Below are 11,491 nucleotides of genomic sequence, written 5' to 3'. Positions count from 1 at the left end.
TCTCGGAGGCGGGGTGAGGACTTGACGCACTGAGGCGCGTGATTGACGCAAGCGATGTTACTAAATTTAGCAGCGGGTGGCACGGGGTGTGAGATAGCAGATCCTTCATTCATTGCGCCGGGGCGGGTCCGTTTATTTTAGACATTTGATTGTGTTCCAGCCAATCCAAATATAGTCGTAGACAGGTATTTTTAGCGGAAGCGTGTCCCCGTTACCACTTACCAGGGAACAACCTTATGATATCCCCATACTGTAATGGGAGAAAGTAGAGAACCGATAGCCTCGGGTAATTTCGCTGCCCGTTGGCTGAAAATGAAGCTCTTTTCGCAGGTCTCTCAATTCTAACCATGTTGTTTAACTCGCTTTGGCTCTCCGGAAAAGCTGGACAGTATAAGTTCGGACGTCCCGAGGACACTAAACAGGTTTCGGCTGTTGTGCTAAATGTTTTTGTATATAGAAAGGCAACCGTTTAAAAAGGGACAGTTCGTACTAAGCTAAGTCTCGCGACAAAATATCGCTAAGAATTTTTCTTATATCGTTAACCGATGCATTGTCAATTGAGTAGCAGGAATAGTCGGTAAAAGACCACAGGTAATTTTTCTTCCACAGCTCACGAAAAGCTGTTGCAAAGAAGTTGTAAATAAGGCGGTTCTTGCTAAGCACAGGCATCAGGTCCATATCTGTAAATAAACCATATAAATGCCTGGATAAAGATATATTGTAGCGAGCAATTGCCTTGTTATATTTATGTATTTATGTTTGCCAAAATACAAACTTTCGTTTATATTTTGCCCATTTCCCAACTTCAAGAAGTCCAGTAGTACATCAGGTGGTGGTCTGTAGTTGAGGGGAACATGTTCCGCGTCGCGAGACCTGGGGCTAGGTATGGAAAGGGTGCGCGCGCGGAGGGAAACTCGCTCCTTGCTTTGCCGTCACGGGGAATCCCCTCTCCGTGACCTTCCCCCGCCTCTTTAGACGCTTAAAGAGGGAGCGGGTAAACCGGGTCAAGTGATATTAGCCTCGTTTGTGACAAGACAAGTTCTGCTTTTAGTGTTTAGAGACAACTGGTTAAATGACATAGCCCACCTTTTAAAGAACTACAAACTGGCTCAGTATTTACAGGTATGACTTATGTGCAAGCAGAAAACAAAACAGAAGTCAATGTGAGTGTCATAAAAGCCCCATATTTGGGAAAACATCTCTTAAAAAAAAAAAAAAAGCAAATATATTGTAATTTTAAAATTGTGATTTTCAGTCCCAGAAAAAAGTCTTGGAAAAAAAAGTCTATTTTTTTTTAAATTACAAGAACCAATCCTGTAATTATAAATGACCCTAAAGGGATGTTCTGTCTTGATAAAGGCACAACTCTCAGACATTTACGTTTTTTACATTGTCACTGGTCTCAAGAAAAAAAAAAAATGGCTCCCGACTGTGACTAGTAAGCACATTATTACAATATGACTTTATCCATATTTTCAATAGGCTCTGCACTAACCACAACATCTGTATATTATGTTTATTACAACAGAAATTCACATGCTTTTTCATTTTAAAGTCAATGCAGTCACACTTAAACACCTTTTTATGTTACTCGTATCGATCTGAATGAGGATGGCTGCTTTAGTGGGGGCTTTTTATTTATAAGGTCACACTCCCTCGATCTGATTAGAACAGTGAACTGAAACCATAAGGTCAGGAAAGGTTTAAAATTAGAATCCGGAGAATATCCTTCCTATAGTACTTCTAATGAATAGTAGGCCCAAATTTTATTATTTCACATGAACAAATACACAAATAGTAACTGAATATTATGAATAATCAGCACATTTACAAAGGTCTTGAACTTTGCTCTTTACAATAGAAAGACAGTGAATTTCAAGTTTAAACTCCCACGTTTTCCGGCAGTGATTGTATAATGGATACATCTATGAGTGACATATCCAATGGCTTTTACAGCAGTGACTCATCACAAAGGAAGACTGCTTTCCTGGGCTGAGATGAATGTGATAATAGTCATGTGATGACTACAATCATTTAAGATAATGCTATTAGCAAAGTCCAGTAGTGACGACCATTATTATTGTCTTATCTTAAACCACACATTAACTAGCAAGAATGTTGTGATTGTAATTTGCATTGTGGGCATATATTCACATATTCATACGTGAAACAGGTAGCTGTGCAGCAACTGAGTGTTATTTAATTGTTATTTCAAGCATATCACTGGTTGACAAGCTTAAAGGTCATGCGTGGTAAAAACTATTTGTTAGTTTTGCTTGTGTTTGTGAGTGGGCGTTTGTACTTATGTATGTTGATTACACAAGCAATGACCTGGATGTGAGTGAAATCCTTAAAGACGTTTTTTTTTGTTTGTTTTTTTAATTAAGTGTGAAGTGTAATTTTATATGTTTGTATGTCCATGTATGTGATGTGACTATACTAATCTACTTAGCAGAAAAGGGAAGCTTCTAGGAGTGGATATACAAATGTTATTTTACTTTTCTTCTATAAACCCATGGACATTACTGTGTTAATAGAAGTTATACTTTTTCTGTGTAGATTTCCCAAAAATGAAACGCACATGCTTTTACTGAGCACATTGGCTGGAAATGTTGCTTGCCTCTCAGGCTCTCCAATGAACAGGAGAGCAATGGCCAAGGTCAAGATATTTGCTAAATTATAGATTACATTTTGATTTGTTTCTTGCTAAATCCTGTCATGTGCCTTCAGAATACTTAGAATATTCAGCAGGAGTGGCATTTTATGATACTTTTGCATCTTTTTTTAAAGCTCGGAGGTGGTCACCATTCACTGCCAACATATGGACAAGCACAAACACAACTGTGAGTAAATAATGACTGAATTTTAATTTTTTAGTCAATTATCCTTTTAATAGTGGAAACTAGAATCCTGTGAATGCTATTTTGCTCAGTAGTTAAAGGATAATTCATGAATTCACATGTTCATATAATATTTGAATTGAATAGGAAATAAACATATTTGACTTGCTGTCCTTGGAGGGCTCGATCTAGCGACTTGACCTGAAACTCGGCTTGGTTAAAGAAAAACCAGCAGAGAAGTTGGGGTTGGGGTGGTGGAAGGATTCCGGAAAACAGTCGCAGGACTAAGGTAAGTGGTGGTTTATATATGTGTCTTCTGATGTTGATTGGCTGGATGAACATGTTCCTCATTAACTTGTCTTATGAACTCCATTTTGTGGTATTTTTGTGACAGTGGGGTTGTTTGTGTAAAACCCAAGCATGAATGGAACAGTTTAAAGCAGAATTAAGCTGTTTTTACTAGTTTAGGTTTGGTATTGTAACATTAATGACATATGTTAAAGACATAAAATATAAAGGCGCCAAAAATGCCACCCTTTCTTTAATGCTGTCATCAGGTCATTCCTACAGTTTGGTGTATTTTATATCGCCATGAAACAATACCTCATATTTTACACAAAATGTTAATCAACTTTCATGCCACATGGTATTTTTCTTTTATTTACTTATTTTCTTTGACATAAAATACTGTTTATTGTGATACATATTTTGTAAAACCATTAAAATAGTTTATCTTAATCTCCACCCTTTTATTGGTGCTACTTGCCCTTTAAAATCTCAAGCATATTAAATCACATGACATCAGTGACATCATTTCCTTGAAGGGATAGTGACTCCAAGAAAAAAAGTAAGGATCAGTCATAAACTTTTCTCTCTTTTCCTCACTTTTGGAAGACTTATCTAATAGTGTAAAACATAACATGTCTACCCTGTTGTGTCAATTAATACTGGGCATGAAAATGATTTTTTTTAAAATAGATTTTATATACAAATTCTTCCTAAATGTTAATCTTCTGCTAGTATGTTGTTCTTCCCGAGTTAGTAGGGCTTTATTGGTTTAAAACGTCCATCGATTTACACATTGCACTATAAAAATCTCCTGTAACAGGGTGGACAAATTGCCTAGACCACATGTGAAATATTTGTTCTCAGGACTCAGGATCATTAGGTCATACTAGCCTGAGCTTGACCAGTGTGTTTTTATGACATACAGACATTTTCTCCCTCTGACAATACTAAAAAAATAATTTAATAAAAAAAAAAAAATTATATTATATCACTAGCTGAAATTAATTGATTCATTGAGAGTGGTGTGACAATGGTAATCATTACATCGGAAAAAAACAAACAAAAAAAACTTAACTAATGCAAGAATAGTGATGGTGGGTGAGTGGTGGTAATGGTGATGACAATTGTAATAAATGGGCATATACACACACACACACCCACACACACACAGACACGCACACACTTATACATTTACACATTTTTATTTCACTTCTGGAATTATGGAACTACTAGATTGTTGGTCACTGTACTATTATAGTCTGTACATCTGTCTGTCTGTCAATAAAAAAAAAAAATTAAAACATTTTTTTAAACAAACCAAACTCCACCGAACTGTAGGAATGAACCTTATTTGTTTTGTTTACAATGAATGTCTGGCAACCACACCTACCAGTTTTTTTACCGTAAATTTAACAGAATTGTGACAGTGCGTGAAGCATGTGGGTGTATGCGTGCATCTCATCCTCTTACCACTCCTCAGTATTTGTGTTGCCCCCACTGTGTGGGGTGTCAGAACAATTGTACAGGAATTCCGAAAGATAGTGTAGCAGGTGTTCAGAGGTGAAGTATGCAGACTGCTTTTGTTGTGAGCATGCCATTGAGTCTGTAAGATTAATAAATCAAGAACTGAAATTCATGGTTCATGCATGTGAGGACTGATTGTTGATCAGTATTGATCAAACGTATTTTGTAGTATAATCATAGGCTGAAATCGCTGGGGGGGGAGGGGGGGTTGTCCCCCCTTTAAAAATATAATTGAAAACCATGCTGTGTATTGTAAATAATATAATGATATATACTTAAAATAATTGTGTTAGAAATAAAACAATACAAACGGGGCAAAAAAAATGCATTTTAGAAACATTTTGAGTCCCCCCACATTGCCTCACAGTGCTTTGGTCACCCATTACAACTAGCACAGCGATAAGCTCATGTGAGAACTGATATTAGGCTAATATCTACCGTCGTGTTGAGTTTTGCTTAATATGTGGGAGATCAGTGGGCTTGCTGCAGTTGAATATCTAAGTAAGAGACATCCTCTGTCCCAGACGAAACCTAAAATACTAGGCCTATGTGGAGGACGCAAGATAATTTAATAATTATAATATGACCGCGTGGAGTAAGGCTTTCCTCTGCGTACACATATGCTTACAACTGTCCCCTTCAAAAATTGCTTATGAGAAATTTTATGTTTATTGTCCCTCCCAACTGTTGAAATGAAATTTAATCCCATGAGTATAATGTCACTGTGTTGAGATTTATCATAACCTCAAAAATTTAATACAAAATTATCATTCCCTTACAGAACAGATGTATTCATATATTATTGAAAATTATAAAAGATAGTCCTATCAGAGTTTTTAAAATATATATTTTTATTTGCACCCTCGCCATTAAATGGAAGGCACATTAAACATGAAACAAATGCACTGTCTGACATACCAAACTTATGAATGAGGCTTTCCCAATGAGTAAGCAATAGAGAGTTGATTTGCTATTTTAAAGTCTTTGCCGTATTGTATTTTGCATGTGAGCGTATTAAGAGATACCCATGTGCAAACCTCTTGAAATGCATGCATAGTAGTTTTCTTTGTGTGCGTGTTTGTTTTGAACATTTCAGGGGAGTGGACCATGACCATGGCGTGTTGTCTGTTGGCCAGGTGAATGAGTTCCTGAAAGACAAGGCAGGCAAGCCTTAGTTTAAGGAGAGAGAGAGTGTGTGAGTGCAGAAAAAGAGATGTAGCCTCTATTAAGATAACAATTCATTGTAGAATGTCATCATCACCTTGACTTGTAGCACACCTCATAGAGACTCATAAACACTACACACAGAGAAATTGTTGATATATGTTGCAAGGGTTAGTTTAAAATGTCAGTGCGTCGGTGTTCTTTATTGCCTTTATCAATGGGGATTGACTTTCATTTATACACTGATTAATGACGCATCTATTACAGTAGATGAAAAATGTCCTTGTTCTCACAACTCAAAAGTTCAAATCAGTTATTACTCATTTGTAATGTATTTGTAATTTAGGGCCTCTTTTCCCAAATATTTTTTTCAGTAACAGTTGCTTATTACAATGATTGGGACCTCCTTACATTTTTATTAAACTAAAGTGTTTTGAAGCAATCATTGCTTCAAATCATGATCGTTTGACTTAATTTAAACCTTTTTGATAAGACTGTGGAAAACAGAAAATGTTTTTTTTTTTTTTTTTTTTTTTAATTATTACATAACTAAAAGATCTTTTTATAATTTATGTGGAATCATGGAATGAGATGGAAAATGTTTTGTAAATACTTTTAATTGCACTAGTATTCCTCTAGTGGGAGGATTTTTTTTTTTTTTTTTTTCATTTGGGATTTGCATAAAAATATTTAAACAATTAATCTGGGTTTGCTTGCCGTTGAAAGCAGATTTATAAAATTAATTATTCCGATCCTAAATTCTGATTGGATTGTGAAAGTTTTGACTAAATTAAACTTTTTATAAAATTGTATATTAATGCACCAAGTTGTTACATGACATAAATATAACTCTTTATTGGACACTGTTGTCTTTTATCATAGGGCTTGCCATTGTTTTATAAAAGCTCTCCATCCGCTTCACTCCATGGCTAAGGACACTCCTTCCCTGTGGTAAAGTTACAATGACACTTGGCCTTTTGTGGCTTTCATGACTTAAATTTGACATTTAAGGGCCTGAGAGTTTTTCATGTAGCCTTCACTCTTCTTCTCAAGATGCAACCCATTTATGTAATCAGGGATGCAGAATTGGTCCGTTTATGTCAATGTTTGGAGTAGTGTACTTTCAGACACCCACATTTTCACCTTTGTGAATGTAAGGACACATGCAGTACTTGAAGTCCATGAAATCAAGTGGAAAACTTGTCTCATGTCTTCTGACCTTCCGTCACATGTGAATCAGCATAGCGGCATCTTCACCTTTAAATCTGGGGTCACTCTCAATGGTACATTTACATTCACAAAGGGCGTATTACTCACCGTTTTGGTGAAAGCTGTGAGAATAGTTTCGATGATCATAAACTGCAATCTTACACATTCATATATTGTGTGGGTTTTGACGATCTACCTTGTCAGTGCCATTGTGAATTTCCCAGCAATAGGTTAGGAAAAACTGCCCCCAGCATTTTTTAACCAATAAGGTCCAGGAGGTTTTCGTCATATTACGGGAATCACCCTCTCATGCCAGGTTTCACACCAAACCAGTGCCACACCCTCTTTCTCTGACACACACGATGCTAAGCAATGTGAATGTGTGGGATGTTGCCTTTAACTAAGGTATTTCTTGCATAACAGTTGCCAGTTTTATGCAATGAGGGAAGGGGGGTGCACAGGTTGAATGACTAAGAAATTACCTGCAATTATTGTGATCCTAAAACCTGCATTCTGAACAAATGTCTGTGTTTGCCTTGAGGCTTTATAAAGAGTAGAAGCTGTAGTTCAGATACATTGTCTGCCTCAAAACACACACACATTCTGTCAAACCCACACACTACGAGGTTGTGACATACTAGTATTTAGATAAACAGCAAATACTTTCATCCTTTTCATTTAGCAAATGACTCATAGGGTCAAGACAGGGATTCCCCAAACCCTTTGACACAGCCTCATTTAAAGTCATTGGATGTACAGCGTAGGATTATAAATAATTATAAAATCTTTTTTTTTATAATGATATAAATAAACCTATCGATCTATAAAAAAATCTATAAATTAGAGGCATCAGTGTTGACATAAATAGGCCCAAAGTATGATTTTTTTTTTGGTAGGTCACAAAATGAGCTCAGTCAATATGTAATCCAAAATTCTGTCATATGTAACAATGTGAGAATTATGAACAATATAATGTAATTTGGTCTTTAAATTAGTTTGAATCAAAATCGATTTTTTTTAAATTTTTAAAATAATTGAATGTATATTTCATTGTTTGCTTTTTCGAACAGGGTGCGGCCTGTTTTCCAGCATTTTGAATTCTGGGTCTGAATGACTCATATCAGAATGTCTTCTCATATCAATAAAATGTCAGTTAGTTTGACTTTAGCAGAAAGCGGGCTATGAGGTGACGTTGACCTTTTGAAACGTTTTGACAGTGATTTTTCAATCAAGCTTAACGTCACGTGTGGTACATTTGTACATTGTGTGTATAAATGAGTGCAAGAGATTGTTGAAGTGAATGAGAAACTCAGAATTTAATACTCTGAACCTTATTCATATGTCTTGTACTCCAAGAATATTTCCTTTTTACATTTCAATGGATCTATTTAAATATTTATTTCTTTAATATTTAAATGCATGATGAATATTTTTGTATCTTTTTATAAATTAGATAAGATACTAACTTATACTAAGTAAGATACTAAGCTATATAATGAACAAAAAAGTTAAAGTAAAGATAGTCTGTGACTCTATGTACACATATTAAACAAATTAATTCCAGGTTTAAGGTCATATAATGTATATTTTTAAAATGTATACATTTTGTGGGTATTATTATGTAACTAGATTATTCTTAAGCAAGGCCTAGTATGTTGTTCACACAGTAGCATGTTCATTAATAGTGGCGAGTTAGCTCTGCAACATGGCTACAAAGTGTGTCTGTTTTGTGTAATATTTCTTATGGTTACATTTATAGGCCTGATGAGTGAATGTATGCCGGGGGTGTATGTGTGTTTGTGTGTTTCTAAGAGGATATGATTCAGATGTGCTGGTTTGAGAGTAGAAAGGGGATGGTCTTATCTAAATGTTTGGACAGAGACGTTTTTGTATAATAAATAATTGCATTAAGCGTCACTCTGGCATATCGGTTCCCCCCACCATGCCTGCTTTCACCAGTAAACCACATTACAGAAAAACTGGCGACTCTCTCCTGATTTTACAAGGCCAATAGAAGAAGGTCAGGGCCGGGTTAATACACCTAGCATACTGCTCTGTATGTTTAATGAACTTAATGACACCTGAGATTGAAATGCAGTTTTATCAAGTAGGTAGTAGACCATAAATAATCACAATCTGGCTTTGATATGACAGTTGTATGGCCCACAGTTTGTGATTGCATACAAGACTGACAACTTAAAGTCAGAGACGGGTTTTGTGGGAAGATACACACACGCAAACACACTATACTTCTTCTGTCTTGTGATTGCTGGAGGTTTTGGGAACCAATAGGCTCTTTATTTAGACTTTCTGTGTCAAGACGGAAGGTCATTAGCTCATCGCCCTCTTTATCTATAATACACTGAGAATACTATGTATTATCAGCAAACACTTCCAAACACATATTTATGTAAAGTTAAGAGGAAAAAAATTAATGCGCTATCTGACGTTTCCTGTGTTTAGTAATACGATTGGTTCCTCAGTGCTGGATCAGTGGAGAGCTGGATGGCCGCCAAGTGCGCAGTACAGTGGTTACAGTGTGAATCGAACTGATCTTCACTCTAGAGAGAGAGGGACTTCCCCATTTGACTCCATTACAACACTGAATGCTTATTCAAAGCACTTAGATAAGTAATACATGTGAGATGAAGGCAAACTACAGGTTGTTTAATGAAAAATGGTGCATTAGCATTCCTGTAATAGTAGTGCATGGCTGCTATTTTAGATTAGACAGAGTATAACTGCACACTCACCTAAGTATTTTTCATTATTTCTGACATTTCGGCAGACAAGCAGCCTTTGTCAGGGTTCAGAAGGTTGTACCTTGAGAAAGGCTGTTTGTTTGCCGAAACATCAGAAATAATAAAAATACTTAAGTGAGTGTGTAGTTATACTGTCTTTAGTTCTTTTCTTTAACTTGCACCTCAAAAAGGTGTGTTTGATTCAGCTATTGCTCTACTTAAAGTACTATTTTAGATTCCCATTAAAGTATAAAATGTATCCGTTCACTGCAAAATGAGACGCTTTGGATATAATTGTTTTTATAATGTATAAAGAATTATTAAAGCATGTTGCTTGTGACATTTAAGGAGCTATGCACATCGGACCTGGGTTAGAGTCCAATCTAGGCCAAGCCTTCATCCCATTCTCCTTCCTGCTCCTCTTTTCTGTCAAATATTCACAATCTTCTTCCAATTTTAAGTGAGCAGAACTATCAAGTTTTGAGTTTGTAGTACTTATGCATGTTAACTCCTCACGACTGAATTAGAGTACTGAATTACACTTTGATAGCAATTAACATAAAATATTTAATTAATTCACTTTTTTATTTTGAGTTCTTTCAAATCAAATGAGTTGTTTACTTCATTGTAAACCCTAGGAAATTCAGAAAATGCCAACTTGCTAATTTGCTAACATGTTAACAATAGCATGGAATAACACATACTGAATGAGTAAAGCATCTTGAAACATGTCACCATGATGGTAACTCTCTAAAACCCCACATTAACAGAAACTCTTCTAAATTAGCATAACAAAACATTAATCACTACTAAATCTCCCTTACCATTAATCTTGCACAAAAAAACATTATATAACACTTAATTTTAGCATGTACTGTTCCTTTCGAGTGCCATGGGCAAAGCATGCTGGGAAATAGAAATCCCAGCCCAGTTTCAGTTAAACTTAAGTTAGTCTAAATTAAAAGAAATTAGTTCATACAACTCAAAACAATGAAACAGTTCAGTTTACTTGAAATATGTCAGTGCTGTGAACTCAAAAGAAAAAGAGAGTTCTAAATACTCATAGCAGTTAATTTAACTGAACTAATTTGTTCAATTTAAGTTTGTCCTACTCAAACCAATTAAGTATTTTGAGCACTAGGGTTTACAGTGTAATAAATAATAATGAAAGAACTTAAAATTGCAAGTGGTGACACTTCTCAAACTTCTCACACAGCTCAAACTGTACTAATCAAAATTCATTTGAGCTTATTGAGCATCATCTACCTTATATTGATAAAGTGTCATGAGTGTTGTCCAAGTTTGGCTATAATTTATTGACTGTTTATATACTGTAAATATAACAAAGGCATACTCACTAATGTGCATGTAAAGAATCTATTGTTGGCATGCTTCTAGTTACATCCAGACTGACTTGTTTAGTCCTTGAAGGTGTTTAGTCCTTGAAAGTGTTTAGTCCTTGAAGGTGTTTGAGGCCAGACGCAGTCAAACTCTTATTTCCTGAGATTCTGCAGCCTGATTGGATCCTTAGCACACAACTCTCAGGCCTGATTGGCTGATAGGACAAATCATATCACCTGTCCTGTGATCAGCCCATGCATGAACACATGCACGTGGTGGTATCTTATAGTGAACTGACTGAGGTGTTAAACTATTACCACAGACGTAAATATCATCAAACCCAGCTTATCTAAATTATTGCTATGTTTGATGATATTGACGTCA

General features: G+C 35.8%; 1 protein-coding gene across 2 annotated transcripts in view; it reads left to right on the top strand.

Annotated features, from left to right (window-relative positions):
- Window positions 1–75: 75 nt before the first annotated feature.
- Window positions 76–11,491, top strand: part of alg2 (ALG2 alpha-1,3/1,6-mannosyltransferase) — an 83,511-nt gene continuing 72,095 nt past the window's right edge. The window contains exons 1-4 of one of the 2 annotated variants that reach the window (XM_048153292.1): window positions 76–1,122; window positions 2,560–2,659; window positions 2,791–2,843; window positions 2,988–3,129. The gene's annotated coding sequence lies outside the window, so the exon portion shown is untranslated. Of the gene's footprint in view, window positions 2,660–2,790; window positions 2,844–2,987; window positions 3,130–11,491 lie in introns of both variants that reach the window. The other variant, XM_048153291.1, reaches the window with a different exon arrangement.

Source organism: Megalobrama amblycephala, linkage group LG13 (genome assembly GCF_018812025.1).
Source record: "Megalobrama amblycephala isolate DHTTF-2021 linkage group LG13, ASM1881202v1, whole genome shotgun sequence".
Classification (NCBI taxonomy): Eukaryota; Metazoa; Chordata; class Actinopteri; order Cypriniformes; family Xenocyprididae; genus Megalobrama; species Megalobrama amblycephala.
Note: the sequence above shows the minus strand (reverse complement) of the source record. Positions and strands in the feature narration are given on the sequence as shown.